This window comes from Choloepus didactylus, chromosome 2, assembly GCF_015220235.1.
Source record: "Choloepus didactylus isolate mChoDid1 chromosome 2, mChoDid1.pri, whole genome shotgun sequence".
NCBI lineage: Eukaryota > Metazoa > Chordata > Mammalia > Pilosa > Megalonychidae > Choloepus > Choloepus didactylus.
The window spans coordinates 34,405,643-34,423,182 of record NC_051308.1 but is presented as its reverse complement, the minus strand read 5'-3'; the positions used below and the strand labels follow the sequence as shown (position 1 = coordinate 34,423,182).

Sequence of the window (17,540 nt, the reverse complement as noted above, 5' to 3'; positions counted from 1 at the left end):
CATCTCCGTTGCTAGCCCTGCCTGGGGGGGCTCCTCTTGCTGTCCCACGGCAGCCTACTCAGATCCCTTTATGTTCAGTTTTAGAAAGAAATGGGCTTAGAACTGGAAAGAGCTGGTGGTTGCACAACATTGTAGATGTACTAAATGCCACTGAATTTTTCTCTTTCATGTTATGTGAATTTCACCTTGATTTTTAAAAATTACAAGTGCACATGCTTTATGCTTTTCAACCTAGCAATTCCACTTCTGAAAATGTATCCTACTGATATATTCACTAACGCACTCAACAATGTTTTACAAAATTTTACATTTCAGCATAGTGACAGCAAAAGATTGGAAACAACTAAATGTCCATCAGCAGGGGACCAGGAAAATTAAATGATGGTATATCTATGCAATTAAGTATGATGCAGTTGCCAAAAAGAAAAAGAAAGGCTTAATGTACTTATTTGAATATATCTCTAGTATATTATATGGTTTGATTCCATTTGTGTGAAGAAAGGAAAAAGGGAAAAATTTGTATATAGATTTTCTTGTATATTCATAGACATATTTCTATTTTGATACACTTTCTTTCCTCTGGGCAATGAAACTGAGTGGTTTAGGCAGAGTTGGGAGGGGAAGTTTCTACCCAATAATGCCTTTTAAATTTGAGTCACATAAATGTATAACCTATTCAAAAAAATAAATTTAATTTAAATAATGGGGGGAAAAAAAGAAAGAAAGAAATAGCCTATGCCTTGAACACACTTTTGCTAGCTATATGCCCAGTAGACAATGTATTTGTTTGTAGAAAAGTCCTAAAGTGCTGACCATGAATTTAACAGAATCTCATTTTAGAGATTCTGATTAATAACAAGTTTTCTTTATTATATCCAAAAGGGTAACATAAATTCCTGCCAGTTACTTTGAAAATTCTTTGCTCATTAATATCTACTCCACAGTATCTGTGTATTAGTCTAGGGAAATAGAACCAACAAGATATACATAAAATATTATAAGATTTATTCCAAGAATAGGCTCACATATAACAGGGTGGGGAGTGGGGGGTGGGCAAGTCCGAAATCCATAGGGCAGGCTGCAGGGCAGGCTGCAAGCTGGGGATGCTGATGAAAGTTTTCGATGAATTCCCCAGGTTACGCTGGCTGACTGAATTAGAGATGGAAATTCTTCCTTCTACTCATCCCTTCTCTGTTCCCTTCAGTACAGGCTGGTGGTGGTTCCGCACATAGAAATTTCACAGAGACCTTGTCAGCTTTGAGTGCAGATCACAGGGGTCCAGAGCATCGGACAGAAGGACTTTCCACAGATCCTTCCTGGATAACTGCATCTCCAATCCTCACTTCTGCTGAAGTGGCTGATGGATCCACGTTCAGTTAACCCCTCACCTGGAGCCCTGTTCTCCAGGGACTCACTTTCCAGGAGCTCAGGGAGGTCCCTGATGGAGCCGCTCCTGGCCCTGGTCTCAGAGCACACTGTCGGGATAGGCTCAGAATTTCCCAAACCATCAATTTCTGCTTTCTTTGAGCTGAAGAATTCATCTCTCAGCTTATCCCTTTCCTCTCTCATTTCACTATAAACTACAAGAAGAAACCAGGCTGCACCTTCCACTCTTAGCTTGGAAATCTCAGCTGAAAATCCAAATTCATAATTTTCAAGTTTTGCCTTCCATCCAATGTCAGAACTCAGTTTTATGAACTTCTTTGCCACTTTCAAACAGGGATCAGCTGACCTCTAATTTTCAATAATATATTTGTCATTTCCTTCTAAGGTATCACTGGAAGCACCTTTAACATCCATATTTCTACCAACATTCCCTTCATGACAAATTATGTATTCTTTAAGATGATACAAACTTTCTCTATTGCTCTCACTCATTTTTGAGCCCTCAAAATTTTTCTAGCCTCTACTCATTACCTATTCCAAAGACATTTCCACATTTTTAGGAATTTGCAATGGCAGCATCCCATTCCTGGTACCAAAAACTGTTTTGGTGTCCTGACTGCTAAAGTAAATACATGCAATGGGTTGGCTTAAACAATGGGAATTTTTGGTTCACAGTTTTGAGGCTAGGAGTAGTCCAAAATTAAGCATCGAGGTCTGTGGTGTTCTGGGCTGACTGTTGGTGATCCTTGGTCCTTGGCTTTTCAGTCTCATGGCAGTGTCTTCTTTCTCTTCTGAATTTGGTTGACTTCCAGCTCCTGGCTACTCCCTACACCCTCTCTCTCTGTGGCCTTCCCTATAAGGCCTTCAGTAATAGGATTAAGACCCATCCTGATTCAGTTGGGCCACACCCCAACTGAAGCAACCTCATCAAAAAGTCCTGTTTATAATGGGTTCACACCCACAGGAATGCATTAAGTTTAAGAATATGTTTTTCTGAAGTATACAGTTCTAAGTCACCACAATTTGTAAATACTACCAATCTGCTTTTAATAAAATAAAATATTACACTTTTAAAACTTTTCTTTAAAATTGACCCGATTGTAATATCATAGACGCATAATCAAACTACACAGGAACTCCTAGAAATTTGGTTTAAGATGTGCCTATCAGATTAATAATTATTGCTCTAAGAGACTAAATGGTAAAATAATATCTACTCTTTGCATGGCTATTGTACATTTTTTTAGTGCAACACAAAATGGTTTCATATATTCTATAGCTCAAAATTTTGCTAACTTCCTAAAGCCAAGGCTAAGCCAGGAAAAATACCAGCAGGTAAGTGAATTACTCTTTCAATTTCCTTAGGAAAATATGACTTGAGAATAGCTTAAACATAAGATATTAACGAGAGTAAATTAACGTAGATGCAAGCTATTACCTTATGTTACTTTCATCTCAGCATAGTACAAGGCAGAGGAGAATTGAACTTCAAAATGTTTTCTCTTTCATGGGATTGCCCTTTGCAAAGCAAGAAAATACTTTTTTCTAATGGTGAACATGTTAGCAAATGCCAGTGAAGTTCTAGTTAACCCATCTGGGATTCAGAGGAGGAAAGAGAAGTTTTGAACCATCTTCACAGAGTGCGTGTTTTGGAAACCGAAGCATTCAACATCAAGTGCCGCATCTCCCTTTGAAATTACAACTAAAGGGGTGGATGGTTTTCTTCTAATTCAGAGGATCTGTGATTAAAGAGATGGAGTAATAGAAAGAATAGGAACTTTGGAGTCAGCGACTTGTTTTTGAATCCTGGCTCCTCCACCTGAGCTTGGGACCATAGATGAGGAACTTAGATATTTTTTTCAGGCTCTTTTCTTACGTGAAAAATGAGAAAAATAATATCTACCTTTGCAGGGCTGCTGTGAGACTTAAATTTAATACAAGACACTTGATAAATAGTTCCAATTAATAGATTTATTAATTAACTCATTCAGCAAATATGTATTGAACTCTTATGATGGAAAGAAATTTGAAAACAAAATTTAAATCAAATACCAGGAAGACCTTAACTTTTATGTTTATCAAAATGGGGTATAGGTTAATGGGAAAAGAAATAAAGCATACTGCTTTCAAAGGACTGTTTAAATACAGTTTTCCATGAAGTATCTACATGGCCATAGTACAATCAGACTGCCTGGAAAACTTAATGGAACCAGCTGGATGTTCATACACAGCCTCCCACAGGCAAGAGAGGGAGTTTTCCAGTTCCCTGAATTAATACTTTGGGCTGAAACTCTATTATTAATCCCATTGACATTGGACAAGCTACTTTACAGCTAAATGAGTCCTTTGGCATCTTTAAATCAGCTTAGAAGAACTAACTTGGAAAAACAAATTTCCTAGTGTTTGGAAATATCTCAGAATCCAAAAATACTTGCAGCACTTGGGCCACCCATGTGATTGTAAAATGCTAGGGCCCAGCTGGCAAATAGTTCTTCATGTTATTTGAACATGCTCTTTGTGCCTATCACATGCACACCCTTTTTAAAAAAAAATCCTCTGCCTTTTAAATACATTTTGTAATAAGCAGCCCCTGAATTCAGCCAGGCAGAGCATGTGAAACATTGCCCACAGTTCAGTGTCAACTGGGGACTGATCTGATGTTAAGGGAGGTTCTAAGTCCTGCAAGCCCCTGGAAGAAAGCTCCCACCTGAGATGGAACAGGAGACAGGAGATGGGGCCAAGCAATCCAGGCTGATGGCTCCTGAGGGCTGCATTACCTACCACCCATGCCCCTGTTGAAATGAGCTTGCTTTCTTTGGGCCATGCTCTCAGGAATCTTCATGACAATTTTTGCTCCATGTTGTTAACATTTGGATAAGTATTAAATGTTTGCTTTCATTGCATGTGCCATGTTATTAGAAATTCTGAATACAATTAATTAATAACTGACATATCTGGGCTCCCTCTACTGGTTCTGCCTCAGCCAGCTGTTTATATTCCTTTCAAGAAAAGAGCAATTCAGAATCACAAACAGAGATAGAGAAACAAGATACCATAGAGCAGAGGGGTTTTCAGAAGGTAGTTGGAAGGCAGCAGACACTCGGGGCAGGTTTACTTTGGAGGCAGAAATCTGGCTCCTCTGTCTCTGCGGTGGGGTCATGGCAAGACACAATTGTGCTCCAACTAGCACGCAGCCTCTCTGTGCACCATGCACGGTTGGTACAGTGCTTCAGAACCTTCCAAAACCTCATCTCTGTGAACACATGAAACCGAAAGGAAACGGACTGCAACCCTTTGTGTTTGTTATGCATCTGAAGGAGTTCAGAGAGAACAAAACAATATGACTCCTTTGTTTTCTTTTTTTAAGTTTCTAAATCGCAAGAATACAAAGGCTCAGTCTGCATGGGAGTCATTCAGCCATGAGGGAACCAGGATGCACTGCTTTTCATCTTGGGAGTCTCCAGGAGAGGAGAGGAAAGGGCCGTGGCTGGAGCCACTCCGGGGCACTGAGGAGAAACCCTTCTCTGCAACCAGCCCTCTGGGGTTGTTGATGGGTAGTTGAGGCACAGCAGGTCCAGCCTAAGTGCACGAGGTCCCCTGTGGCACACAAGTCCCTCAGCTCTGTGTCTGCCTCATACCTGGGGTCCCTCTGATGTACGGGCTGACCTCTCACTCCAAACTGGGAGCTCCCTGAAGACAAGAAATCTTTCATCAGCTTAGTCATCTTTGTGATGGTGTGGGCCCAGAATATGGTAGGCTCGCAATAAAGAGTTGTTGAATGAATGGAGTCAAGAGGTCACTCTGATGGACATTCTTACGCACTATATGGATAACACTTCTTAGGTTTTAGTGTGTTACACAATCACTTAAAGATGATTGTGTAACAATGTAGCTTACAAGAGGTGACAGTGTGATTGTGAAAACCTTGTGGATCACACTTCCTTTATCCAGTGTATGGATGGATGGGTGGAAAAATGGGGACAAAGACTAAATGAAAACGGGTGGGATGGGGGGGGATGATTTGGGTGTTCTTTTTACTTTCATTTTTTATTCTTATTCTGTTTCTTTCTGGTGTAAGGAAAAGGTTCAAAATTGGATGGGGGTGCAGGGATGAATCTGGACCTGGCATCATGGGATTGAGAACATCTTCTTGACCAAAAGGGGGATGCGAAATGAAACAAAATAAAGCTTCAGTGGCTGAGAAATTTCAAATGAAGTCGAGAGGTCACTCTGGTGGACATTCTTATGCACTATATAGATAACACTTTTTAGGTGTTAATGTATTGGAATAGCTAGGAGTAAATACCTGAAACTACCAAACTCCAATCCAGTAGCCTTGACTCTTGAAGTTGATTGTATAACAATGTAGATTACAAGGGGTGACAGTGTGATTGTGAAAACCCTGCGGATCACACTCCCTTTATCTAGTGTATGGATGGATGAGTAGAAAAGTGGGGACAAAAACTAAATGAAAAATAGGGTGAGATGGGGGGATGATTTGGGTGTTCTTTTTTTATTTTTATTTTTCATTCTTATTCTGATTCTTTCTGGTATAAGGAAAATGTTCAAAAATAGATTGAGGTGGTGATGAATGCACAACTATAAGATGGTACTGTGAATAGTTGATTGTACACCATGGATGATTGTATGGTATGTGAATATATTGCAATAAAACCAAATTTAATTATAAAAAAGAAAGAGTTGTTGAATGGATTTAAACAAAATAGAATATATGAGGGAAGAAAAAAAAGGAAGAATGAATGACAAGAACAGAGGAAGAAAATATACCCCCCACCCAGCCCCAGTGTCCACATGATTGCTGTGATGATGACATGGATGTTTGGCTCACTGAGTCCGTGACTATCAGGTTTTGCCCAAGTCACTGCCCAGAGGCACTGCCCCTGTTACATGCTGTGACTTCCCCTGAGGCACGGAGGTGACAGATCTGGCCAAGAGCAGGAGAAAGGGGTTCTTAGCCTGGTCATCCCACAGAAGCACTGGAGGACGAAGGGCAGGAAGATGCCTATCCTGGCACGATTATTTAGAAAGTTTGTAATGGAGGTGACAGAAAAATAAGGAAATGAGAAGAGTCAGGCCAATGTTTGCATCAACACACTAGCCCACATATGGGCTACATATATGACCCACTGAGGCCAGGTACCAGTATCTGAAAATACAGAGATAGACCATAGTAGCTGTTTCACTTTGCTAAAGTTGCCAAAACACGATATACCGGAAAAGTGTTGGCTTTTACAATGGGGATTTATTAGTTTACAAATTTACTGTTCTAAGGCCATGAAAATGTCCCAGTTAAGGCATCAACAGGATGATAGCTTCTCTGAAGAAAGGCCGCTGGCATCCAGGGTTCCTCTGTCAAATAGCAAGGCACATGGCTGGCGTCTGCTGGTCTTTCACTCCTGGATTTCATTGCTTTCAGGTCCTGGTTCTAGAGGCTTCCTCTCTGAGCTTCTGTGGGTCCTCTCTTAGCATCTCTGGGGCTTTTCTCTCTCTAAGCCCTCTCTTGGCTTTTTCTGTCCTTTATCCTTGCATAAAGGACTCCAGTAAAAGGCTTAAGACCCACCTGGAATGGGGTGGATTACATCTCAATTGAAATAACCTAACCATAAGGTCCCACCCACAACAGGTCTGCACCCAAGGGAATGGATTAAAGAGCACAGCTTTTTTGGGGTACTTAACAGCTTCAAACCAGCACAGTAGCTAATACATTAAAATTCCATTAGGTGCCAACATTTTACATGTTATAACTTGCTTAATCCTTACAACATCCCTGTGAGCTGGGTATGTTTATCCCTATTTCACAGATGAAGAACTGAAACAGAATGGTTGAATGACTTACCCCAGTTGACACAAGGGGTAAGTGGCTGAGCTGGGAAGAGAGGCTGAGGGCGTCTATCTCAGAGTCCACGGAATGTGGTGTGTGCGGGACTGAGAGGCCAGCCAAGAGCTGAAATCCCACCTTGTTCCCAAAGAGGTGGGACAGGACTCAAAGATGTTTCCAAGATAGAATGTCTCTGCATATCCTTACCCCAAAGAACCCTCAACTATATACTTAGCGGTGATGGTTCCTTAAAGTGGTCGTTAGCTCTTTCATGAACTATTAGCACTGCTAGAGCAGGGACTTGCCCTACGTGACCACGGTGTCCCTGTGGTGCCAAGGACACACAGCCGTGCACAGAGCATGCCGAATAAACACCATTAGTTGATTGCCATTTGGTCCAGCTCTCCCTTTAGGACATTTTCTGTACTGTTTGTAATAACAAAAAAAAAAAAAAACAGTTCCTCTCCAGGGGTATCTGACTTTACAAAAACCCAGCCTCCAAACTCTTAGTACCTGCTTCTAACAGAAAAGCTTTCACTAACAGCTCACCTGGGCACCTTGGATGTAATATCAAAGAAATAAAATTAATGCAAGAGACAATAAATCAATATCTTCAAGCATAAATTTAGAGTTAATCCATATTTAATTTCAAAGGTCTGGAGTTTGTGGAATTAGTCGGGATTTTTTACATAAGTAAATACAGTTTGTTTTTAAGATTGGGAAACTGTGAATAGGCGACCAGGCTGGGGAGTCTGACTCGGGGAGTGGCTTCATGATTGTCTGGGCTTTGCTTTTGAACCTGCATCCTGGATTAAATGGTCGTTGCAGACCACGCACGTGCAGCAGGAAGTGGGCAGGGCTTGCTGCACTGCCTGGTAGTTTATGAAAGAAGAAACACAGAGAAGTCATAACCTCTGTGGTTTAGTTTATGTTGCAATATGAAAACCAAGAAGCTTATCTTACAAGAGGCTGATATTAGGAATGGAGCCCTTACTGTTGAACCCCCATGGGTGAAGACACTCTTTGTCCTAAACGTAAAGCACCAGTCCAGGCAGGTGGTAAAACCATAAAACTTTGGAAACATTCCCAAGAAAGGAATCATGTCATCAAACTGGAACAATCACAAGAGTGTTTACAAGAATACAATTTGATCAGAAATAGAGTATGACCTTCTCTAAAAATGAATAGCCCTTCCCTGTAATTTATCTTGAGTGAGACACACTGTGGGTCAGTGGATGATTGACGATGGAGGAGAAGCTGGTGTGCTGTCCCTCCCCTCTCCTAGTCTCGGAACATTTTAGCAGGTAGAGCCCTGCCCTCCTGTCTTCTCTAAGTCTGATGGACCTGCTTGGTCTTGAAAACCTGTCAGGCAATCTCACAGATAGCAGGGAATTTCCACATGGATCAGCACTAACACAAAAACTAGAAAATACTACTTACAGGCTAGCAAGGAAAGTAGATTTACCAGAAAATTGCTTGAAGAGGGAACTTTCAGGAGAGATAAGCCAATTAAGGATAAGAAATACTTGAAGTTTAGTCAAATGGAACATCCTGATGGAATCCCCAGAAGCTATAACTCAATGACAGTTACATAAAAGGCATCCTGAGGTGCAGGCAGGGTGAACTTCACTGGCTCTCAAGGTTTCTGGAGTCAAGGGAGAAAGAAAAGCTTCTGCCTCTATATCTTGGTGCTCCCAGCTGTCCCCACCTTAGCCACACCTGGCTCAGCAGGTAAATAGACAGGAAAAGCAAGAATAGGCGTGGTTTTGTCACACTTATTTAAGAACATATCTGAATAATATCTGTGAACATATTTTCTCCTGAGTTTTCTCATTGTTCTTAAAGATTAGACACCATTAACTAAATTTCAAAGTGCACCTCCACAAGATGGAATGTGATGGTTACTCAGTCCCCGTGAGAAGTCAGCTGCAGCCTGGCACCACTGGAAGACTGACAAAGATTGTGTTTTAAAACACCTTTTCAGACCGCAGCACCCCCAGGGTAAATTTCAGAGTCACTTTGATCTTAATTAGCATTCTTGGATATTAAAATAAGCACTCATGCTCCCAGAGCAGCAGCCCAGGAAAATCCCAGGAGGTGGAATTATCAGAGGTTTGGGTTGCAGCTATGAAAGGGGTAGGCCACGTGGAGGCCTTGAGTTCACCAGGGTCACAGCTCACCTCTGCCCAGCTGCGCCAGGTGTTTCCTGGACTGCCCTTTCCCTGGCTTTGGGCTGCCTGGCTCTGCTTGGTTTCTGAGAACAAAGAGAGCGGCTATGTGCAGAGCTGTGGCCGTGACACATGGGAAAACCATTGCTGACTCGGGCTGGCCAATGTAAACACACACCGGACAGCGAGCTCAAGGAAGAAAGAGCCACTTTGCATGGAGTGGAGGGAATATTTGGTACGGGGGAGGTGACTATGCCCGCATATTCCCAATGTATGGCAAAAGGACCTCCTGAGGGCCATGTGGGTGCTGGAGAGGCGGTCAGCATGACCCAAGTCAGGTCCGGGGGGAGCTTATGGGCTTCTGCCTCAAGGGCCCTTGCCCTTCCCCGTCAGCACCCCCTTCCTGCCCAAGGACCCCCTTCCCAGTCTGATCACAGCCACATGCTCTCACTGGGCTGGGTTTCCCACTGAGAAGCATCCTGCCAAGGAGTTCCTGGAGCAATGGGGAAAAGTCTCCTTCCCAGGGGCAGTATTCATCCTGTAATTAAAAGCTTGCATTTCAAAGACACTTTTAATGATCCAAAATGTTGCCAGAGAGAAAATAATATAGGAGGCATCCAAGAGGGACTGGGTAGAGCCCTCACAAGCCCTCATTAAAGTTATATCCCCCTTAGGATGCTAGGAAAGAGGGATTCGTGGCCTTGAGGACCAAGGTGGCAGATGTCCAACCATTCAGGACAACATCTATTGAGCACCTACTGTGTACTGAGCACTGCACTGGGCCTGGCCACAGTCTAGTGGGAGAAACTGATGGAAGATCATAATGGGGCATGTTGGTCTGCTGTAATGGGTAGGGGCCAGGGACCCAGAAAGGAGATATCCCATGGGGACCTCGCAGTTCAGGGAGAGCATCCTGCAGGGAGGGGCTGGAACTGAATTTGGAAGCACATGTACTCAGAATTTAGATAGAAAGAATCTCCCTTCCATCTTATCCCACCCCTTCTCTTCCTTCCCTTGTGCATGCCCCTCTCTTACCCGACACCCCCTACTTCCCTGTCCCCAGCACGGAATTCTCTCTGGCGCTCTGAGGCACCGTCACTCCCCACACCCTTCTGCTGCCTTCAAGGTCTGGCCTTGAGCAGACTTACCCCCCAAATTAGGGGCTCCTTCTCTAACTGAGCACATACCACAGTGAGGAGGTGGAGGGGAAGAAACAGTCACAAATGGTCTGTCTCTCTCGCTCTTTCTCATCTCAGGATTCAGAAAAGTATTCACAATAACAGGCTTCATTCCCAGAAAAGTCACCATTCAAAGATCATTATATGATTTTTTTTTTCCCATTTTCTTTTCCCCCCAGCAGAACTAGACTCGGCTCTGGAAACATGATGGATTTTATTCAGTGTTTTGTTGACCAAACACATCTCTTTGGAACAAAGAGATCTTTGGAAACCCACAATGTTTGATCCACACATGCCACCCTCTCAGACACGTCACAGTCCTTTGCCTCGGAACTTTTCATTACTTCAGCCCAAAACAATATTTGTTCTTCTCTTCATCTGACTGAAACATGATGAACCTTTCTACTTTGTCCTAAGCATACAGCAGAGGAAGCTAACTTTGCGGGATTTTTGTGCCGCAGTCCCTGTTAACGGTTCTGTAAACCTCCAGGCAGCGGCTTAGGAGTTATCCCTGCAGTGTAAATTCAACCTGGAGATCTCTCACAGCTCCGGGTTCCTCAAGGCTCTCATTCCCAGGCACTTGCGGGAGCCCTGGGCGAGAGTTGTCACTGGAGCCGCGGGCTAAGCTGTGGAGAACCCTCCCCTCCTGCTCTGAGACTACCCAACAACGCCCTCGGCTGTGAGCAGAGATTTGTAGCCAGACCCAAAGCTGAGGGTTCAACCAGTGGGTCATAGAAATCATTGCTTCTCTTTCCTTCCCACTCCCTACCACCTCATCCTGCCCTCCATCCTGGCCCATGCAGGAGATTTAAGAAGGAAGCTTGGTTCTGTTGGTTTTCAGCGTGTATGTCCACTCGAGTTAGAAAAGGAAGAATCACATTTGGTGGTGGAAGGGTGTTGGCGCATCGCAAGGCCTGGGGTTTGGGAGTGGCATTGGATTTCCGCTCTCCCTCAAATCCAGGGCTCTGGGAGCCCTCTGTTTGGCCATCCCTTGTGGTGCCTGGGGCCTTCTGCCTTGCGGGGCCGCTATTTCTGCACCCTGAGAGCACATTCTATGTCTTACCAGCTCAGTTCCCCCAGGGGCCTTCCTCATAGTAAGAATTCTATAAACACCTTTCAATAAAGCCAAAAGAGGAAATGAACCAGCAGAGGGATGGAAAGCTAAAATTGTGGGGCTGTGCTTAAGGAAAAACACAATGACCTTGTTCTTTCCAGTCTATTTTCCTGGATCTCAGTTTAATTCAAGCTAATTTGTTTTAAAAAGGGCCAGCTCCAGTCCCTCAATTCAATGAAAGGACCACTCATGTGCCACCTGCTGGGCTGAGCAGTCACCTGTTGGGCTGAGCAGTCACCTGTTGAGCTAGCAGAGCGGGGCGGGGCTGCGAGGAAGGAGGAAATGCAGGGTGCAAACGACTGGAGGGGGGAATATCTCCAGGCATAGGCACACCCTTCTCACCCAGCCCTGCCTCCATCCTGTCTTCCTGGCCCCTGCGGAGCACCTTGAGGGGATCATTCTGCAGGTCCCTTCCATGCGAGGGCCGAGGAGTGTCTGAGCACTTGACTCGGGCCCACTCGACCAAACTCTGCCTCTCTCTGGAATCTCAGTGCCTTCCTGGGGACTTGACTCTGGCCCTTCCAATGTCTACACTCTTAAGGTAGAGGGTGTTATCCCCATTTTACAGATAAGGACAATTGGATTCTTGGAGGTTAACTGACAAACCCAAGTTCACACAGTTAGAAGCTGCAGAGTCAGGACTACACCTGCCTGCCTTGAAGCTGTGCTCTCTTCCATATGCAGAGCTGTCTCCTAGGAAATACCCCCGAAGCTCAAGGTGCCAAAGGAGTGAGAGAGCCCATACACTGCAGACAAGCAGCAAGAAGGGGGGCATAGATTTCAAATTCAGAGTCTTTCCAACCCCACCAATGGACTTTTCATGCCAAAAAGTTGCTTTCTTTGGTATCTCCTGGTTTCAGCTTCCTGGAGAAGATTTTTTTCCTCATAATCTATCTTCATTATTTTTTTGTGTAGAGTAGAGCTTCATTTCCAGGAAACAGCATGTAAGTTGAAGATGAGTATTTTTTAAAAAAACATCAAGGAGATGTTCAACAGAGAGGGAGGGCTCAGCCAGAGGTGACATGGAAAGGGTCTCTAGTATTCACAACTTGGGGCAACCAGAAATCCACACGTGGCAACAGCTTCTAGTAACACAGTCCTATACGAAGTTGTTCTGTCTTTGCATCATGCATGCTAATCAGTGGTCCTCCTGTTACAGCCTGTCCAACACACAGCTTCTCCTCTGAAACTCGATCTTGAAAGGAGGCTCTGTCAATCCCTGCAGTTTTTGTTTTTGTTTTTGTTTTTTAATTTTTATTGGGATTGTTCAGATACCATACAATTATCCAAAGATTCAAAGTATACAATCAGTTGCCCCTGGTACCTTCATACAGCTGTGCATCCATCACCACACTTAATTTTTGTTCAATTTTTAGAAACTTTTCATTACTCCAGACAAGAAATAAAGCGAAAGACGAAAAAAGAAAAAAAAAAAAAAAAAGGAAACTCGAATTCTCCCATATTCCTAACCAAACCCCTTCAATTGTTGACTTGTAGTATTGGAATGGTACATTTGTTACTGTTTATGAAAAAATGTTGAAATACTACTAACTGTAGTATATAGTTTGCAATAGGTATATATTTTTTCTCTATATGCCCCTCTATTTTTTTTTTTATTTTTATTGAGATTGTTCAGATACCATACAATTATCCAAAGATCCAAAGTGTACAATCACTTGCCCCTGGGTACCCTCATACAGCTGTGCATCCATCACACTTAATTTTTGTTCAATTTTTAGAAACTTTTCATTACTCCAGACAAGAAATAAAGTGAAAGATGAAAAAAGAAAAAAAGAAAAGGAAACTCTAATCCTCCTCTATCCCTAACCAAACCCCCCTCAATTGTTGACTCGTAGTATTGATATAGTACATTTGTTACTGTTTATGAAAAAATGTTGAAATACTACTAACTGTAGTATACAGTTTGTAATAGGTATATAGTTCTTCCCTATATGCCCCTCTATTATTAACTTCTAATTGTATTGTCATACATTTGTTCTGGTTCATGGAAGAGATTTCTAATATTTGTACAATTAATCATGGACATTGCCCACCATAGGATTCAGTTTTATACATTCCCATCTTTTGACCTCCAACTTTCCTTCTGGTGACATATATGACTCTGAGCTTCCCCTTTCCACCTCATTCACACACCATTTGGCACTGTTAGTTATTCTCACATCTTGCTACCGACACCCCTGTTTATTTCCAAACATTTAAGTTCATCCTAGTTGAACATTCTGCTCATACTAAGCAACCACTCCCCATTCTTTAGCCTTGTCCTATATCTTGGTACCTCATATTTCATGTCTATGAGTTTACAAATTATAATTAGTTCCTATCAGTGAGACTCTGCAATATTTGTCCTTATGTGTCTGGCTTATTTCACTCAGTATATTGCCCTCAAGGTTTCTTCATCAACCCATCTTTTTTTTTTTTTTTGGATGGTTTTGCTCACACACCATACATTTCATCCTAAGTAAACAATCGGTGGTTCTCTGTATGGTCACATATTTATGTGTTCACCACCTTCACCATTATCTATATAAGGGCATCTACATTTCTTCCACAAGGCGGGAGGGAGAGTCAAAGAATGTAGAGAGGCAAAAGAAAAAGAAAAAAAAAAGAGGAAAATAAAATGACAGCTAGGAGGCAGCAAAAGGAAAGATAACCTTAAATCAAAGTAGAGTAAAGAGTCAGACAACACCACCAATGTCAAGTGTCTAACATGCCTCCCCTATCCCCCCCTCTTATCTGCATTTACCTTGGTATATCACCTTTGTTACATTAAAGGAAGCATAATACAATGATTCTATTAGTTACAGTCTCTAGTTTATGCTGATTGCATCCCTCCCCCAATGCCTTCCCATTTTTAACACCTTGCAAGGTTGACATTTGCTTGTTCTCCCTCGTAAAAGAACATATTTGTACATTTTATCACAATTGTTGAATACTCTAGATTTCACCGAGTTACACAGTCCCAGTCTTTACCTTTCCTCCTTTCTTCTGCTGTCTCACATGCTCCCCACCTTCCTCTCTCAACCATATTCATAGTTATCTTTGTTCAGTGTACTTATGTTGCTGTGCTACCATCTCCCAAAATTGTGTTCCAAACCACACACTCCTGTCTTCTATCACCCTGTAGTGCTCCCTTTAGTATTTCCTGTAGGGCAGGTGTCTTGTTCACAAAGTCTCTCATTGTCTGTTTGTCAGAAAATATTTTGAGATCTCCCTCATATTTGAAGGACAGCTTTGCTGGATATAGGATCCTTGGTTGGCGATTTTTCTCTTTCAGTATCTTAAATATATCACACAACTTCCTTCTTGCCTCCATGGTTTCTGCTGAGAGATCCGCACATAGTCTTATTAAGCTTCCTTTGTATGTGATGGATTGCTTTTCTCTTGCTGCTTTCAGGATTCTCTCTTTGTCTTTGACATTTGATAATCTGATTATTAAGTGTCTTGGTGTAGGCCTATTCAGATCTATTCTGTTTGGAGTACGCTGCGCTTCTTGTATCTGTAATTTTATGTCTTTCATAAGAGTTGGGAAATTTTCATTGACTATTTCCTCTATTAGTGCTTCTGCCCCTTTTCCTTTCTCTTCTCCTTCTGGGACACCGATGATATGTACATTCTTGTACTTTGTTTTGTCCTCCAGTTCCCAGAGATGTTGCTCATATTTTTTCATTCTTTTCTCCATCTGCTCCTTTGCGTGTAGGCTTTCAGGTGTTTTGTTCTCCAGTTCTTGAATGTTTTCTTCTGCCTCTTGAGATCTGCTGTTGTATGTTTCCATTGTGTCTTTCATCTCTTTTGTCATGCCTTTCATTTCCATAGATTCTGCTAATTGTTTTTTTGAACTTTTGATTTCTGCCTTATGTATGCCCAGTGTTTTCTTTATAGCCTTTGTCTCTTTTGTCAAATCTTCTCTAAACTTTTTGAATTGATTTAACATTAGTAGTTTAAATTCCTGTATCTCAGTTGAAGTGTACGTTTGTCCCTTTGACTGGGCCATAACTTCGTTTTTCTTAGTGCAGGTTGTAGTTTTCTGTTGTCTAGGCATCTGACCTCCTAGGCCACCCCAATCAGGTTTTCCCAGACGAGAACAGACTCAGGTCACAGAAGGAGGAAATATTCAGTATCGGGTTTCCCTGATGGTTTTTCTTAGAGGATTGACACACCCTGTGCTTTTCTGCCTGGCAGGTGCACCTGTCAGCCTGTCACCGGCTGGTGTAAAAGGGTGTGGCCCATGGTTCTCCCCCCCCCAGGCTTTGGGGTCTCATTCCTGTAAGGCAGGCAGTAGAGCTGGGCCCCTCCAGAGAGGTCATCTGAATATCAATAAGTTCTTTATTTCTCTGACTCTGCTGGTCAAAGTGCTGCGATTTTAAAATGGCTGAGGCTTTCTTCACCACAAAGCACTGCAGGCTGAAAATGGCTGAGGCTTTCTCCACAGAGAGAGAAAGGGACAGAAAGCTCCCAGGTTCACCCGTCAGCCAGAAATAGCACCTGATCCTCTGGGCTCCCTGTCTTGAGACAGATATGTCCCCTAACTCTCCCAAGGTCAGTTGTCACCAAAAGCCTCTGTCTGCTTGTTAGGGATTCGTTGTCTGTATTGAGCAGTTAACATTAAAACCCCAGTTGGAGCTGGGCTGAGAGTGTGCTGCTCTCTAGCACCGTGAGGCTTCCGTGAGGGAGGGGCTCTCGGCTCTCGGCTCTCAGCGCGGGTCCGTAGTTTTTACCTACAGATTTTATGCTGTGATCTCGGGCATTCCCCCCAATTCAGGTTGGTGGATGATGAGTGGACAGTCACGTTTGTCTCCCCGCAGTTATTCCAGGTTATTTACTAGTTTTTTGGTCATTTATGAATTGTCCCAGGGGGGTCTAATAGTCTTCCACTCCTCTCTATGCTGCCATCTTAGCTCCTCCTACCAATCCCTGCAGTTTTAATGCTGACTGCAATGCCACAAATTATTGGAAAGTGGTTTTCATTTTCTTCTCAGTCATTTAATTCTATCACACATAATGACACCAAGTGAATATCATCTTCCTGTCTGTCAAAATCACTAAGAGGTTGATGAGTAGGATTTTGTGCCAACTGCCTATTGTCACTGAAGCCTCCCACAGGGTATACGTCCAGCCTTCTGCTTTGAGTGTGGTTGGAAAAAGATTTTATAGAGTTCATGATCAAGAGGATGTCAGCTTTGGTGTTGGTTCCATCACAATGTGTCAAGCAGGGAGTCCCACGACCATCCTTTGTGGGAGGTCACTGCAGGCTCTTTTTGCTGAACCTACAGAAAGCCCTGGGGTCCCACTCATTGAACAGATTGACCTCTGAGAAGTCTGGCTCTTTCCTCCAGAGGTGGGTGGGCTTGTACAAGGTCCCAGGCAGACTGCAGCAATGGCACTCGCCCCGCCTCCACGAGTGGCATAGCGGAGATGGCCACCCCTGCAGGCCTGTGGAGGGGGGTGACCTCCCTAGCCACAGGCTGCCTGCTGACCACCCCTCAGGTTGCCATGGCCCTCAGGGCCTTCTTTTTACAAATAAGGAAACTGAGGCTCTCAAAGTTTAATTCACTTATTCATGTCCCATGGCTAGTAGGAGGTGGGTCAGAACTGGAAGCCAAACTTGTTGACACTTTATGATAGTGCATGCTCTACACTAGAAAAGAAACATCTAGCCTTAGGTGGTAAAACTGACTACCTTTCACAACCCCATTACCACCATGTCTTGCCTGGATTACTGCAAAAGCCTCCTAACTAATCTCTCTGTTTCTGCCCTTGCCCAACATGCTACTCTCCACACAGCCACCTAATGATTTTATGTTCTTAAAATGTAAGTGAAGTCATGTCATTTGTCT

At 43.1% G+C, this 17,540-nt stretch overlaps 1 pseudogene; it reads right to left on the bottom strand.

Annotated features, from left to right (window-relative positions):
* Window positions 1-12,541: 12,541 nt before the first annotated feature.
* On the bottom strand, window positions 12,542-17,111 carry LOC119515458 (annotated as a pseudogene).
* Window positions 17,112-17,540: the final 429 nt, after the last annotated feature.